The sequence below is a fragment of the Geotrypetes seraphini genome, chromosome 6 (assembly GCF_902459505.1).
Source record: "Geotrypetes seraphini chromosome 6, aGeoSer1.1, whole genome shotgun sequence".
NCBI lineage: Eukaryota > Metazoa > Chordata > Amphibia > Gymnophiona > Dermophiidae > Geotrypetes > Geotrypetes seraphini.
In genome coordinates this window covers 124,934,071-124,951,841 of record NC_047089.1, presented here as the reverse complement: position 1 = coordinate 124,951,841, position 17,771 = coordinate 124,934,071, and the positions used below count along the sequence as shown (strand labels likewise).

At 42.3% G+C, this 17,771-nt stretch overlaps 1 protein-coding gene across 1 annotated transcript in view; it reads right to left on the bottom strand.

The window, feature by feature from the left end:
- NALCN (sodium leak channel, non-selective) overlaps window positions 1-17,771 on the bottom strand; it is a 1,129,711-nt gene that overhangs the window by 624,301 nt on the left and 487,639 nt on the right. The window lies entirely within an intron of this gene.

Here is a 17,771-nt window from a genome sequence, read left to right as displayed (position 1 = left end):
TGGTGGGGCCTAAAGTTGCTGTGCAGCTTATATAAGGTGACCATATGTCCCGTTTTCAACAGGACAGTCCCGTTTTCAGACTGACTGTCCCGTTGTCCCGACCCACCGCTTCGGGACACCAAAATGTCCTGTTTTCAGGGACAGCGTCCCGAAGCTGTGCGCGGGGACACCAGGAGGGCCGATCACTTTCCCTCCCTGCCGCGCAGATTCAAACCCTGGGCCACAGCCGCTGCTTCTTGACTTCTTCCCGACGTCAATTTTGATGTCGGAGAGGAAGTTCCAGGCTAGCCAATCGCTGCCTGGCTGGCCCGAACTTCCTCTCTGACATCAAAATTGACGTCAGGAAGAAGGCAAGAAGCAGCGGCGGCGGCCCAGGGTTTGAATCGGCGCAGCAGGGAGGCAGACTGGCAGGCAGCGGTGGTACACGGACGGGGTGGGGTTGAATCTGCGGGGGGGGGGGTGAATCTGCAGGTGGGGGGGTTGAATCAGGCACTGGAGGGAGGGAAGGAGGTATGCAGGCAGGCTGGCTTCAGAGGAGGGACAAAGGCAAGGGAAGACATAGGAAGGAGGCACTAGGGACACAGGACAGAGGCACTGGGGGCATTATGGACATGGGAAGGAGGAACTGGGGCACTAGAGATACAGGACAGAGGCACTGGGGGCATTATGGACATGGGAAGGAGGCACTGGGGGCACTAAGGACATAGGAAGGAAGGAGGGAGGGAATAGAAAGGGACAATTGTTGGGCCTGAGTGCAGAAAGAAAGAAATGAAAGAAAGGATACACAGTAAGAAGGAAACACAACCAGAGACTCATGAAATCACCAGACAGCAAAGGTAGGAAAAATGATTTTATTTTCAATTTAGTGATCAAAATGTGTCAGTTTTGAGAATTTATATCTGATGTCTATATTTGCACTATATTTGTCTATTTTTCTATAGTTACTGAGGTGACATTGCATATTTTAAAGTCATTTGCCTTGACATCTTTGAAAACCCCCCAAATATAAATAATTAACATTTTCTCTGCATACAGTGTGCTTTGTAGTTTTTTAATTTTAAGGTTACATTATGAATTAAAATGAAGATATTATGTGTACATGAAAAATGAATGGAAGAAATTGGGGGTGGGATTGGGGCGGGGCTTGGGCGGGATTGGGGGTGGGACTGACAATAGATGTCCCCTTTTGATGAAAAAAATAAATGGTCACGTTAAGCTTATATCACTTTTTCTTCAGGAAACATATAAGAAAACAAGTCCCTCAAAATATATCCCACCTGGATGTTACAGCATACACATCCCCAAACTTTATGCAATCCCCAGCATACCAAAATCCTGCAGGGCTTTTGGTTAACAAAGAAACAAAATCTCAAGAGACAGATCCTTGCTAACAGCAAAAAAGCAACCCTGTTAGCAGCACTAGTCCTTTCAACAGTATCAAAAAGGTTTTAGCAAATACCACAAAACAAAACCACACAGGACTCAGTCTTTCTCTTTAAGGCAAAAAAAACCCCCTCAAAAATGGCTACTTGTCCACTGTGCATAAGTTTATCTCCATTTCCTCAGGTGGAGCAGGAACTGTCTCTGGCTCACCAATGTCCATTCCTTCAACTCCTGCATATGGCTCTGGTGTCTGAGAATCTTCAGGCCCCTGTCATTCCATGGGGGTCTTCTGCCTGGACCCGCTGCTTTGGCTGGAGAGCTTTTCCCAGCCACTGTTCCTGAAATGCTCCGTCTAGCTTCTGCAAGCTATGCTTAAATTTGCTAGAACTACACCCAAACCTAGCTGAGGTAAAAGCAGGCTTGAGCTCCCTCTGGCTCCCCCGGTGGTCACTGAGGAGATTTTCCTCATCTTTCCTAAAAGGGTTCTGCCTGGGCTCAAATGGTGGATAGGCAACTCCGGGTGGCTTATGCTGCTTTATATTATAAATTTGCTTCCTCCTGTGGCATGGAATCACCGTTTCTCTCCCTTCTTGTGTGTCAGGGCTGACTAAAAGGTCTGAACTGTCACAACGTTGACGTGATGACATATGGGCCTAACTAAGATTCCAGGAGCCCAAGGCGCCTAAGGCCCCACCCATGGGAGGGGCCTTAGGCGCCTGGGCCAATCAGGCCTTAGGCCCCTCCCTAGTGCAGCCCACAGGGCCATAGTTTCTGGTTAGAGAGAGGTCCGGGGGGGGGGGGGGGGTCCGGAGAGGGGGGGGGTTCTGGGTGGGGGAGTTTCTGGCAGGAGAGATTGGGCACCCTCCTGCTGGTTTCATTCTAGGGGGGATTTCCGGCAGGAGGGATTGGGCACCCTCTTGCCGGTGATCTATGGGGGGGGTGGAGAGATGTTCCAGGCAGGAAAGCTTGGGCAACCCTCCTGCCGCGTTCATTCAGGGGGAGGGGGGGTTCTGGGAAGGAAGGACTGGGTATCCCTCCTGCCGCTTTCATTTGGGGGAGGGGTGTTCCGGGCAGGAGGGACTGGGCATTCTTTCTGCCGCATTCATTTGGGGGGAGTGGGGGGATTGGCAGCCGAAGGCACAGCCGCTAAACTTATCATGGCAGGAAGATCCCTTGCCGTGATAAGCTTAGCAGCCTCATCTACAACAACCCGATTCTCTAACCGGCCTCTGTTAAGATGGACGTCATTTAGAGAATTGGGTTTAATTTAGGCGGCCTTAGGACACCTGTCAGCTTCTGAGACCGGGCACCCCTTCCGGAATCCGGGCCTTAGAGTTTAATGGAAATGGGGGGTAGGGTATGAGGAGCTTGGGAAGGTAGCAGGGATAGGGGAGTTAGCTTCAGGGGGGAGAAAAGGAAGAAAACTGTTTGTTGAACTTTTAATGTTATGGAATGCGATGTACTGAACTGTTATTGCTATCTGTTCAACAATAAAAAGATTCAAATATAAAATAGTTGTTCATGCGTGTATCTTATGTGTGATCATTCATACCTACTCTGCAGCATATGTAAATGTAATGCATCCAGTTTCAAGCTAGGAGCAATTTTTGACTTGTTGCCTCTAGCATTTTATAAAACACATTGGCCTCTATATGTCTTCACAAAATAGGCTTGAAATAGGGACCTACTTGGCCCTCACACATAAGCAATTGATTATAAAACTTCATTCTACATCTTTAGTTTATGTGCTAGCTGAGTACTTGGAGCTAGTCCTTACTTTTAACCATCCAAAGTAAATAAATCATCATCTAAGTACCCCATAATTACTTTTACTTGTACTTTTCAGTACATTTAAATCCTAATTTGAAATACAATAAAGGTGAAATAGCACTAAAAAAAATGTAAATAACTATGTATTAGGAACAAAAAATTAATAACAGGGCTGCTAGGGAAATACTGTGGTGCTGCTTTTAGTGATTCAGTAGGCAATCTAACCCTTTTGTTCTGAGAATTATTATTTCATTTTAGCTATTATGGCACTTAGCAGCTTAGCACAATCTTGTACCAGGTAGTTATTTAATTTTATTTTTATATTTCCCTCTGTGCATGAAATTAAGTAATCATGCTGCACATAATTTATAAGGCTTTGAACATATGAGATTTCGTAAACACTGAAGGGCATCTATCAAAACTTGAAAGCTCTATTTTCTACGCACAAACTATACCCAGCCAAAATTGCTACTACCGTATATACTGAAATATACACGGATCCGGATATAAGCCGAGGTATCATTTTTTTCCCTCCAAAGAGGGAAAAAAAAGTTTGACTTGAATATAAACAGGTTAGAAATTTGGGTTATCATGGTGAGCCAATCTATAAAGACTGTTCACTCTCTCTCCCTATCAGCTAAACATAATACAAATATCTGTGATGCATATATCCCAAAGCTAACATATTCACAAGGCCCCTACATAGGAAAACACAACTACAACTACAAGCAACTACAAACTTAGATAAATGTAGTAAAATATTAGACTTAAACCTCAAGAAGTCATATGGAGTTCAATACCACAGAAAGAGAAACATCACTACACTTTGGAAAGAAAGCAGCACAAATTTACAGTAAACTGCATTTTCTGTTCATGAAATTAAAAAATAATTTTTTTTTTCTATCTTTGTTGTCTGGCCATTTTATTCATATTTATCCCAGTTTCTGCTTTCTTCTGTCTTTTCTCAATTTTCTTTCCAGGGTCTGCAGTCTATCTGGCTCATTCTTGTCTTCACTTTCTCTCCTACATCCATCTATGACTTTCAGTTTTCCTCCATTTATTTTTCTGCATCTCTAACTGCTTCTATTTCTCCAGGTGGTTTTTTTTTCTTTGCTAATTCTCCCCCCCCCCCTCCAGCATCTTCTCATTCTCTCTCTTTCCCCTGGCACAAGGTGTAGAAGTAGAAGGGACATTGGGAAACAGCGATCACAATATGATCCGCTTTGACCTGGACACAGGGGCGAAACATCGGTCCAGAACAACGGCCACAGCACTGAACTTACGAAAAGGGAATTATGAAGGGATGACACTTATGGTGGGGAAGAAGATTAAAAAGAGGATAAACATTGTCAAAACGCTAGAGCAAGCATGGTCTCGTTCTTTAGGATACAGTCACCAAGGTGCAAAATCTATATATACTGCGTATCAACAAGGGATCCAAGAGGAAAAAGAACAAAGAACCGGTGTGGCTCACTGTAGCGGTGAAGGAAGTGATCAGAGACAAGAAAACTTTGTTTAAGGAATGAAAAGGTCAAAATGGATGAAAACTGGAATAAGCACAAAAAACATCAAAATGGATGAAAACTGGAATAAGCACAAAAAACATCAACGCAGGTGCCATAAGACGGTAAAAGGGGCCGAAAGAGACTACAAGGAAAAAATAGCCAAGGAGGTGAAAAACTTCAAGCCGTTCATTCGATATATTAAGGGGAAACAACCCGCGAAGGAAGCGGTGGGCAATCGCCGACAAACTGAACACAATTTTTGCATCTGTATTTACCAAACAGGATATACACAGCATACCGGAACCCATCAGGCTATATGCTGGAAACGAAGACAGAAAACTGACAGGGTTGATGGTCAGTCTAGAAGAGGTATGCAGGCAGATTGATAGGCTTAAGAGTGATAAATCCCCAGGACTGGTTGGCATCCATTTGAGGGTCATCAAGGAACTGAAAGGGACTATAGCTGAGCTGCTTCAACTAATAGCCAATCTGTCGATCAAATCGGGAAAGATTCTGGAAGACTGCAAGGTGGCGAATGTTACGCCGATCTTCAAAAAAGGTTTGAGGGGAGATCTGGGAAACTACAGACTGGTGAATCTGACCTCGGTACTGGGAAAGATGGTAGAGTCACTGATAAAGGACAGCATCATTGATCACCTTGACGGAAACGGGCTGATAAGGACCAGTCAGCACGGTTTTAGCAAAGGCAGATCGTGTTTGACGAACTTGCTGCACTTCTTTGAGGGAGTAAACAGACAGATAGACAAGGGCGACCCAGTCGACATTATATATCTGGATTTTCAGAAGGCGTTCAACAAGGTTCCGCATGAACTACTACTTCAGAAAATTGCAAGCCATGGAATTGAGGGTGAAATACTCACGTGGATTAAAAACTGGCTGGAGCATAGGAAACAGAGAGTGGAGGTAAATGGACAATACTCGGACTGGAAGAGTGTCACCAGTGGGGTGCCGCAGGGCTCGATGCTTGTACCCGTGCTCTTCAACATCTTTATAAATGATCTGGACATTGGTACGATGAGTGAGGTGATTAAATTTGCGGACGATATGAAGTTATTCAGAGTAGTGAAGACACAGGGGGATTGCGAAGATCTTCAACGTGACATAATCAAGCTCGAGAAATGGGTATCAACATGGCAAATTAGGTTCAACATGGATAAGTGTAAAATGATGCATATCGGTAACAAAAATCTCATGCACGAATACAGGATGTCTGGGGCGGTACTTGGAGAGACCTCCCAGGAAAGAGACTTGGGAGTTCTGATCGACAAATCGATGAAGCTGTCCATGCAATGCGTGGCGGCGGCAAAAAGGGCAAACAGAATGCTTGGAATAATTATGAAGGGGATCACGAACAGATCAGAGAAGATTATCATGCCACTATACCGGGTCATGGTGTGCCCTTACCTGGAGTACTGCGTCCAGCACTGGTCATCGTACATGAAGAAGGAAATGGTACTACTCGAAAGGGTCCAGAGAAGAGCGACTAAAATGGTTAAGGGGCTGGAGGAGTTGTCGTACAGTGAGAGATTAGAGAAACTGGGCCTCTTCTCCCTTGAAAAGAGGAGACTGAGAGGGGACATGATCGAAACATTCAATATACTGAAGGGAATAGACTTAGTAGATAAAGACAGATTGTTCACCCTCTCCAAGGTAGGGAGAATGAGAGGGCACTCTCTAAAGTTGAAAGGGGATAGATTCTGTACAAATGTAAGGAAGTTCTTCTTCATCCAGAGAGTGGTAGAAAACTGGAACGCTCTTCTGGAGTCTGTTATAGGGGAATACACCCTCCAGGGATTCAAGTCAAAGTTAGACAAGTTCCTGCTGAACCGGAACGTATGCACGTTGTGACAAACCCAAGCCCATTTCAGGGTTTTCCTATGACAAACCCAAGTCCGGTCTGGGTTTTGCCACAAGGATTAGGAAGAGATACAGTATACCCCATTGTAAAAGGGCTGATCAGGTAGAAGCCTCGTCTGTGGATTTGGCTGACTACTGCTCAGACCTGGAAGTGAAGTCAGATGAGGCAAAGCAGGAAAGGCTTAAACAGAAAAGCTACACACAGGTTAGGCAGGTGCCCAAGTCTGTTAGAGGATTACTTCCCTACCAGCAGCCTGTCCAGGCAAGGGTTAAGGCTGGAAAGGTTCCTGCACTTAGACAGATAGAACAAGCCTGTGTTTGGAAGGCCCCTCCCCCACCGAGGCTGAATGGGAGTGTCCCTTCCCAGCTTAAAACGGGACAGTTGAGAACTCAGAGGGGGGAAGCAGCCTGGAGGCAAACAGGAGAGATTCATCCACTCTCTCCACATCCTGAGGATGGAGACTGGCAAATGTTGGACATGGAGGAGCTTACTGCGGACCCAGGGAGTGAGGAAGGAACCCTAGGGGAACCCATGGAAACCCAGGAGAGTCTGGTAGGACCGGAGGAGGTACCCATGGACATTGATAAGCAGTAAGGGGATGTGTATTGCCTGTGTTCACAGTAGTGAAGCTACCAGTTATGCCAGTGATAGTTTGAAGGGGAGTAGTATGACTCTCCCTTCTGATAATGAACTGTTAGTTGCTGCTTGAAAGCTTGAGTTGTAAAGCTAGCAAACCTTTTGGCATTTTTGTTCTCTCTGCTAGCAGCCAAGCTGAGCCGAGAGTGTTCTTCCTCACAGCTGTGCATAATTGATTACTTGAATGGCACAGCGGGGAGCTGTGCTGAGAGCCTGCACGTTCCCAGAGCTGAGTGTACCTTTTGAATTCTGTGCTAAAGAAGACGGAACTACAGTAGGTGATAAGCCTCGTTAGGCTGTGAAAACCAGGTGACATGCTGGCCAGGTTTCTTGCTGCACAGTTTTGTTAAAGTTTGTTTTATGTTCTGGATTTTTCATGCCTTGGAAATGCCACAGCTGCTGGAGCTGAAGCAGCTCAGTGAAAGTTACTGAATCCCAAACTGCCCTGGTGAACAGGACTGTTTATAGATTTGCTAACAAAGTCCAGAGGCAGTGAAACTGGATGTTAAGGTGGGACACACCCAAAATCTGGGAAACTGGAGTTTTTGAAAGTTTTACTCTGTTTGAACAGCTTATGTTCTGCCTCATATTTTTGAGGGCTTGTTTTTGAAGTCTGCTGAGCTGAATATTTCTTTTTTCAAAATTTTTATTCATTTTCAAAATTACATAAAGTGTAAGTACATATTCAATCAGATAATCAATGCAAATTTCACTTACATTCTATCTTTGGTTAATTACATAACTTCTTACCCCACCCCCTCCCATCCCTCCCTACCACATAACTAATAATCATATAAATACACATCAATACCACAATCCCCACCCTACCCTTTTAAACTGATATATTTAAGGGAAATGTATCCAGTTACTCTGTACAATATCTTGTCAATGGTTTCCACACATCCTGAAACTTCTTAAAATATCCTCTTTGCAATGCAATGAATCTTTCCATTTTATAAATGTGACATAAAGAATTCCACCAAAAGGTGTAATTCAATCTCCTCCAATCCTTCCAATTGTATGTAATTTGCTGAATGGCAACACCAGTCATTATTAGCAGTAATTTATTATTATTTGCAGAAATTTGACTTTTTGCTCTCATTTCCATACCAAATATCACAGTATCATAGGATAATGCCACTGGGTTATCTAATAAATTATTAATTTGGTCCCAAATTGATTTCCAAAAATTCATAATATATGGGCAATGAAACAATAAATGATCTAAAGTTCCTGCTTCCAAATTACAATGCCAACATCTATTAGACAAACAACTATCTAATTTTTGTAACCTAACGGGGGTCCATAACGCTCTATGTAAAGAAAGAACCAAGTTTGTCTCATAGATGCTGACACCGTACATTTCATCCTCCAAGACCAAATTCGTGGCCATTGAGATGCAGTAATTTCATGCTTAATCTCAATGCTCCAAATATCTCTTAAACCATTTTTTAATTTCTTTTTATTAAATCCGCCTAATACTTTATACCACTGGGCGGCCTGGTGACCCAAGAAGTCTGTCTGAAAACACAGAAATTCCAAACTGTGATGTTTATTAAGGTTTTTCCAATCAGGGAACCCTGCCTGAATGGCATGCTTCAGTTGCATCCATCTAAAATTTTCTGATTTATTAAGACCAAATTTGTTTTGCTGAATATTTCTTTTGTTCAATGCAACAGTGAACATAATAAAACCCTTGGTTTGATTACATTCTGCCTCAGTCTTTTGCCTTGCATGCCCTTATTAGGCTGTTCATAAGCCAAGCAAAGTCCTGAAGGGTCCTTCGGTAGTGAGGGACACGTCAGGCCGGAGTCTTGTGTCACGATCCCGGGGCTCGCAACGCAGCGCCAGAGCACGGGTGTGACAACGTAGGGCTGGTCTGTTAGGGCACTGGTCTGTGACCTAGGGGCCGCCGCAGGAGCGGACTGCTGGGCACAATGGAACACTGGTCTGACCCAGCAGCAGCAATTCTTACATTCTTATTGTAACCCAGGCAATTTCCAGTTACTCAGGAAATAGCCAAAGCTGCATAAAAAATTTCTTTCACTCAAATATTTCAAATAAAATAAATTTAATATGCATTTAAAATTAACAATATATTACAGTTACCACAACTGTAATTCAGGAGAAGTTTTTTTCTTAATGTCCAATCACACACCGGTCCAGGACAGATGACTTCAGGCAAACAGGTGTTTATTTTTCTCTTCTTCTTTCTTTCTTGCTTAGGCTAGCGTTTGATTTCAGTTCTAGTTGATCCCTACTACTCTATCTATTAACAAATCAATAAAGGAAAACCCTAACTACTCCCCAAGATTCCACTTGAAACTAACTATATAAAAGAATAGATAATTGAGATAGCCCTAAACTATACCCACCCACAATCAACTAATATTTCAATCAACCTCTTATAACCCCAAAACACAAATGCATGTCACCTGGGTTAAAACTTGAAAAAAAAACCCAAACATTTAATAAATGTTCCAGAAATACTATTGTTACTACACAAATTACTCCAAACAGGATACAGTATTCTAACAAAACGAAATTATTACTGTTCTTCAATAAATTCAAAATTTACCTTAAAATAAAAACACAGACAACTTCCAATACACAGCTGTCTACAGAGAAAACCCACCCAAACTCAACTGCTCTAATTGGCAGTTTAGAATACTAGCCACTTCTGACTTCCTGGAGAAAGAGCTGTGCTGTCCAGAATTCCAAAAGTGACATGTACAGCTCTGAATTTTTAAAGGTACAGAAATATTTTTTATAACCTTGGTTACATTATGTTCTTATTTTCACTCTTCTAAGCAGTACATACTGTCTTGCCCCCTCCATCCAGCATATCCTCTCCCCTCTTTCCTCCAACACCCTATCCCTTCACCTACATCCAAGATCTCACCCCATCATCTTTTATCCTTTGCTTCTTTCAACAGAGTCGTGGGTCAGGAGCAGGCCCAACATGCGAAGCAGACAGCCGATTCCTCCCAGCAGGGGCTATGGCGGTTCTTCATGCTGTTTGCCGGCCGCCGGGAGGGGGGGGGGGGGTCAGCAATGCATCTGGATTGTGAGCAGTCCTGTCTTCAGTTCGGTTCCGCTAAACTGGCTAGCAATGATGAAGCCAGATGCAGCGGGGGCTTTTCCTCTTGCTAAATTGCTATAGGCTTTGACAGTCTTGATCCCGCCCCTCAAAATCAGAAAGTAACTTCAGAGGGGGATGGGATCGAGAACAGAAGATCCTTTAGCAATTTGGCAAAAGGGAAGGCCCCCGCAACGTCTGGCTTCTTTATTGCCAGATGGTTTAGTGGGACTGGGACCAGAACAGGACTGAAGGCAGGGCTGCTCACAATCCAGATGCACCACTGACTCCTCACTCTCCCCTTCTCCCGGTGGCCGGCAAGCAACATGGAGGACCGCAGCAGTCACTGCTGGGAGGAATCAGTTGCCTGCCTCCCTTGTTGGGCCTACTCCTGACCCGCAACTCCATTCCCCACAGCTCAGTAGGCTTAAATTTGGATATTTTTTTTAGACTATGGTAGTAGTCTAAACTATCAAAATTTAAGACTCTCCTTAAAACTTACCTATTTAAAGATGCCTATGCCAAATCTTAATCTTTTTTATCTTTTTTTTTTTTTTTGTCCACTTGTTGATTTCTTCTTCAATCTAATTATCATTCTCTCAGCATATCTCTCATACCAGGCACCCCCGCCCCCCATGTTTTATCCCTTCCCTCTATCTCATTTCTTCTAAGATTATGTAACTTTCTCCCAACCTTCCCAATTACCCTCACTGTCAGGTTTGTCCATATGTTCTAAATGTTTCTATTTTTTCTTTCTCACTAATCTCTCCCAACACATCTAAATACTTCTTTCTTTTCTATCTAGATTTTATTGTTAACCGGTCAGATATTTGTTTTATGATCGGGTTATAAAAAACCAATAAACTTGAAACTTGAAACTAGACTGAAATATAAACCGAGACTCCCATTTTGGGGCCATATTTTTGGCCTAACAATCATGATAGTAGGTTTTGCTATTCTTTGGAACACTCATCTTCGTTATACTGGGGTGGCTGGATGTAAGAAGGCCAAATCTGCTAAGTTAGTATAAACACTGGCTGAATCTGGTCCAAAACTGTCACTGCCCCAAAGTATTAAAGATCAACAGGAACTGAAAACCTCTGGATGATGTGCAGTACAAGGACTGGAGATGCCAAAACCACACATGCAGTTCTAAAAGTAAAAATAAGAATTTATCATACTGGCACCAATAATTAAATACCACCAAACAATCATTAAAAAACCCCTCAAACACCTATCCAGCAGACCAGATAAAATCAAATACCGCCAAACAAATTCAAATACCACCACATGAGATTTAATAAATTCTGCACACAGTGTAGAATCAACACAAAGGCAAGGCAAAAATAAAATTGCAGAGGCAAGCAAAAGTCACAGTGGTTTGAACCAATTTGAAGGCAAAGCATAGGCAAATTAGAGCAAAATTGGAAAAGCCCGCCAAAATCACCAAATTCTTGACACTTTGTTGTGTCTGTCCGAAAACGTTTAATGAAAGCGAACTATAAAGCGATCAGTGACCAGCACATAACACAACTAATACGGTCAGTGTATTCAGGAAAGACCGGGCGAATGGATATCGCCTGGTATATAACACACTTCTAAGGGGTGTTAGGGACGGCGGCAGGAATGGGTGATTCTGAGAGGTAGGAGACTAGGTATGATGCCGGGCCTGTGGCATATTGTCGCAAGGTATGGGTGGGAGCCGTCTGGGATACCCACAAACTATTGGCACGAAAACAATAAGCGCCCCAATATACCTACAGGCAAGATTCCCACAGGCAGGGAAAAAAGACATGCAAAGGATCAGCAGCAGACGATCTGCCGTCACAAGCTTTCTCCTAGTGATGGGTGAGCTGCTGGAGAGATGGAGCCAAGTGGGACTGGCGATCTACCTCTGACCCCTCTGTGATCTACAGGTAGATCGCAATCTACCTGTTGGACATGCCTGATTTAGTGTATGGCCTATGAACCTTGGAGGTTGACAGGTCTTGGGTAGCACCAAGTCATTACAGAAAGGGCAGAGTACCACTAGGCCTTTAAACACACTTGGGTTGTAAGCCCAAAGCTGAATTATCTGGAATGAAGAGTTGTTTCTGTGGGGCTTGCACCACTCTACAAAGTAAGTGGCCCATAATTCTGCTGGAAGGGGAAGATTGGGGAGAGGGGGTGTTCATGTTTCTTGCATTTCCAATGACTTCTGTGGAGATAGCACCACCCCAAACTCCACTATTATTTTTTACAGGTTCTGCCATATTGGCACTCTGTTTCTTTTTAAATGTTATAACTTCAAGTCAAGAGTCAAATCGGAAAAAAATAAGAAGGTAAGGCACGTGTGTTGGAGAGAAACTTTTGCTTTTAACTGATTTATTTGGAGAATTTAATAAATGCCGACTTTCTATTCATACAATAATAGTTCAAAACTATGACTTTATAAATCTACATATAGTACAAATGGCTTCATATATCTTCAGTATCACTGCTCCCAGCCATCACCTTGGCACACTGTTTCATCATCTTCAGACTCTCATAAACTATCACCCGAAAGTCCCTCTCTCCATCCGTGCATATCAGCTTTTCACCTCCTAGTACATTTGACTCCCTTGGATTTCTACTCCTCAAGTGCATCACTCTGCACTTCTTTGCATTTAATTTTTAATTGCCAAACATTATACCATTCTTCTAAAATTTGCAGATACTTTTTCATGTTTTCCAGTTCTTCCGAGGTATCCACTCTATTACAAATCTTGATATCATCCTCAAAATTGTTCTGAATGGACTGTTTAGGTTTTTATCTGTTGTCATTTACTGTTTCTATGGGGCTCATTTTCCAAAAGAGAAAAAAGTCCAAAAAAATGGTATAAAGGCACAATTTGGATGTTTTTCTTGCTAAAACATCCAAATCACTATTTTTGAAAACCATATTTTAGATGTTTTTCTATTCATTTCATCTGCAGTGCATCTAAATCTCAAGGGGATGTTTTGGGGTGTGGTTTGAGCGGGACTAGGATAGGCATATGATCTGGATGTTTTTCTGCAATAATGAATCATTGCAGAAAATGCCATGAAGACAAGAAGCAGATCTCACACACCAAACGATGCCAATATCAAATTGATTTATTGAAGAATGAATAATCAAAACTTCAATAAATCAATTTGGTATTAGCATCATCTGGTATACAGTATATGGTCAGCTCCTTGTCTGCATGGCTTTTACACTTGCAGATCTACATCTCTCATGATTGCTGTACATTGTAGAAAATGTCCAGGGTAAAAATTGGATGTTTTATGCTAAACCTGTTTCAGTATTAAATAAGTGCCAAAAAGGTGCCCAAACTAACCAGATGACCACTGAGGGGATTAAAGCATAATTTATTTATTTATTCAATTTTCTATACCGTTCTCCCAGGAGAGCTCAGAACGGTTTACATGAATTTATCCAGGTACTCAAGCATTTTTCCCTGTCTGTCCTGGCGGGCTCACAATCTAGCTAAAGTACCTGGGGCAATAGGGGGGATTAAGTGACTTACCCAGGGTCACAAGGAGTAGCGTGGTTTGAGCCCACAACCCCAGGGTGCTGAGGCTGTAGCTTTAACCACTGCACTACACTCTCCCCTAACTGCCCCTTAATCCCCCAGTGGTTACTGACCCCTTCCCAATACCCAAAGATATGAAAGAAACAGTACATATCAGCCTGTATGACAGTTATGGCCAATTCTATGTTATGGCCAATTCTATTAGAGTAGCAAACAGATTCCTGAAGTAGCTTAGTGGTTGGTGCAGTGCAATATAAAGATGAAGACCCAGGCCCCCACATCCCAGTCTACCTAGTACACTTTTTGTTGAAATGTGTGAGTCCTCCAAAACCCACAGATCACGCCTGCAGGCTTAAGGGCTATTGTTGTAGTGTACAGATGAGTGAAGTAAGATTTGGGTGGATTTAGAAGGGCTCACAATACAATACAAGGGGCTTATGGTGAGATATGTATCTGGGACATTTTATGTGAAGTTCACTGTAGTGCCCTCCAGGTACTACAGCCTGTGCGGCTAGTCTACTGCTGGCTCCTCCTACATCCCAATGGCTTGTTTGTGTACATTTTTTAAAATTCAATTTCTATACCATTCTCCCGAGGGAGCTCAGAATGGTTTACATGAATTTACTGAGGTATCCAAGCATTTTACTCTGTCTGCCTTGGTGGGATCACAATCTAGCTAATGTACCTGGGGCAATGGGGGGGGGATTAAGTGATTTGCCCAGGGTCACAAGGAGCAGTTGGGTCTGAACCCCCAACTTCAGGGTACTGAGGCTGTAGTTTTAACTACTGTGCCATACTCTCCCCTAAGAATGGTCCTAAAGCAGTGATTCTTAACCTTTTTTGAGTCACGGATCTCTTTAAGAATCTAATGACAGCTATGGACCCCCTTCCCCAGAAATATTCACATAAATAAAACTTTGTATGCAATGAATATAATGCACTTTATTTATTGAGACTTGATTGTCTCATACATATATGATATACACAAAGTATTATTAAACTTTAAAGTAAACAATCTAAAAAAAAGCACACCTTTTCTATGCAAAAAGTAATGGGCAGTTATTATAATTATGAAATACAATCCTCTTGTGTAAATTAAAAAAGATCTATGTTTTCTACTACCATTACTACTTCTACATCTACTCTCTCTTTATTTATGAGAAAAATCAACAGTACCGGGCTTTATAGTGAATATAAATGTTAATTTATATCTGATCCTCAAGGACCCCCCTGAAACCCATCCATGGACCCCAGGTTAAAAAACCCTGTCCTAAAAGATAGACACAATAATCACAAAACCATCTAGCAAATGGTCATTTTCAAAACAAAAAGTTAGATGTTTTTCTGGTTTCAAAATGGTTATTTTCTATTGGATTTTTGGATTTTTTTCCCCAAAATGCCCAAAATGAAATTTAGGGCTCCTTTTACTAAGGTGCACTAGTGTTTTTAGCGTACGCACAAAATTACCTTTACACTGCGCGGTACACTTCTAGAATAACACTAGCTCAATATTGACATTAAGGTCTAGCGCACACTATTCTGCGTGTTAAGGCCCTAACGCACCTTAGTAAAAGGAGCCCTTAGATGTCATATTGAAAATGCCCCTCCACATTAAAAAAGAAGTGCATATGTATACAATCTGGGTACATTTTTTACATGCTAACTGATTCATTTTTTAAGGGGAAAAATGTTCTTTTAAAATTGCCTTGAGAAAAGTGCAATGCACAAATCTGTCTTCTACTTCTATTTGTTTAGGCTTTTTCAATTAAAGTTTACACGTATACTTTTGGAAATATGAATGATGTATATTCATGTACTTTCCATATAAAAGCAGAATGCACATATTGAAAAATTTCAAAAGTCCCATCTCTGAAAATTGACTTCGTAATGGATAAAGGAATCAAACTATAATCATAACTCCTTGCTCTGAGAATTATGCTTTCATTACTAGGGGCTCCTTTTACTAAGCTGCACTAGTGATTTTAGCTTGCACTTAGCGCACAGTACAATGCCGCACGCGCTAGATGCTAACGCCTCCATAGATGCTGGCGTTAGTTTTTCCACATAGCGTGGGGGTTAGCGCGTGCTAATAACGCTACTGCAGCTTAGTAAAAGGATCCCTAGGCTATGAATTTTTTTTTAATAAGAAAATGCATTTTAAATTGTCTTTTTGTTATTCTTTCCAAAAGTATTCCTATGCCTCTCTCTGTTGACTCTAAAACTGTGATGTTTGTCCTCAACATTCAATATTATTCCCACCTAGTTTCCTCTTGAAAGAGCAATTACTTTGACAAGGTATGCATTTTGAAAATCACAACCTTGAGGCAACAAAGACATATGCAAATAAGGATTAAATCTGGAAATTCACCACATTTCTGACAAAGTACAATAGTAGGTGTAATTATAGATTAAAGATTGTCACTAGAAACTTTATGTAACTGTACTAGTTGCAGTACAACTTGAAAAAAAAAATCTTTAAGCTGATAAACATGTGGAGGGGCATAATCAAAAAAAGCATCTAAGTCCCCTTTTGGCCTAAGTCCCTAAACGTTCAACCCAGAAGCAGGTAAAGTGTCCATAACCAAAACAAACGTCCATGTTTTGATTATGGCCTTCCTCTGCCTAAACGCCCAATCTCCACTACATCTAAAAGTACACCCAAAGCACGTCTACACTTTTTAGTCATAAAAAAAAGAAAAAAAAACCTAAGCCCCAAACGTCCAACAGAAGAGCTTTTAGGCGAAGGAGGAGCCAGTCCTTCGCCTAAAAGCTGGATTCTGTAAAACAACACCTGTTACAGAATCCCCCCTCCCCCAACGATCCAGGCAGGAGGGTGCCCGATCAAGTCAGGGGGGGGGGTTGCAGCTGCCGCAGGGCAAGAGGGCTTGGGCTCCCTCTTGCCCCGATCAAGTCGGGGGGTCGCGGCTTCAGCAGGGCAAGAGGGCTTGGGCTCCCTCTTGCCCCGATGTTTGTGGGGGGGAGGAGTGATCCATCGCGGCAGGAGAGATGCCTTTTCTCCCCTACCGCGATGCCATCACTCCTCTACCGGAACTGCCATCAGCTCAGCGGCCCCTTTTTCGGCACTTAGACCTGGTTTTCTTTCATCTAAGTCAAACAGGTCTAAGTGCCGACTAAACTGTTTTGGTTATAGGTGTTGTACGCCTAAGTGTAGGTCGGCCCACTTCCCGCCCACTGCCCGCCCTTTCCCCTCCTCTAAACACACCTCTTTTCTCTCTGTGCGTCTAGAGGCAGGGGAAAGGCCTAAGCTGTTTTTAGATGCGTCTAAAAACCAGCTTTGGTTATGGGTACTTGGACGATCAGGCTTTTTGATCGTCCAAGTAGCCACTCAGGAAACTTTTTAGACGTTTTTTTTTATTATTATTACCCCCTTATTCTACATTATAGCTATTTATTGTCAGATATTGTTTCACATGAAACAGTAAAACATAAAATTATATATACTAAATTTGCAAATACCATGATGTAATTGTATTTTACCATACATGCAAATTTTGTCATATATACTTTTTGGTAATCAATGTTGCAGACATCTCTTTTTATTGAGGCTGGTAGTCAAAAGACTTTGGCTCTGATACATAAAAAGATTTTTATGCCAGTGAGACTAGTTAAAGCAGTCTTACTAGCATGGAAACCCTCCTCTCAATGCTCAGGGCTCTCCTTGGCTGCTATCGATTCTTGTAGCAACCACCAAGAACCCTATGCAAATGTGTTGCACGGAACTCATTAGTATTTAAATGAGCTCTCATTGTGATGCAGAAAAAAGACCCCCCCCCCCCTTTTAATGATTTAAATTTTCTAGCTGCTCTGGACTTGCTGCCTAACTGAAATAAAGAACTGGATGACCGCAAATAAACTACAGCTCAATATGTCAAAAACTGAACTGCTCTGGATACACAAAGATTCCTGCGCATACCTCTGCCCATATCTTTCCTGGGGAAATGACACCCTTACAGCCAAATACAATG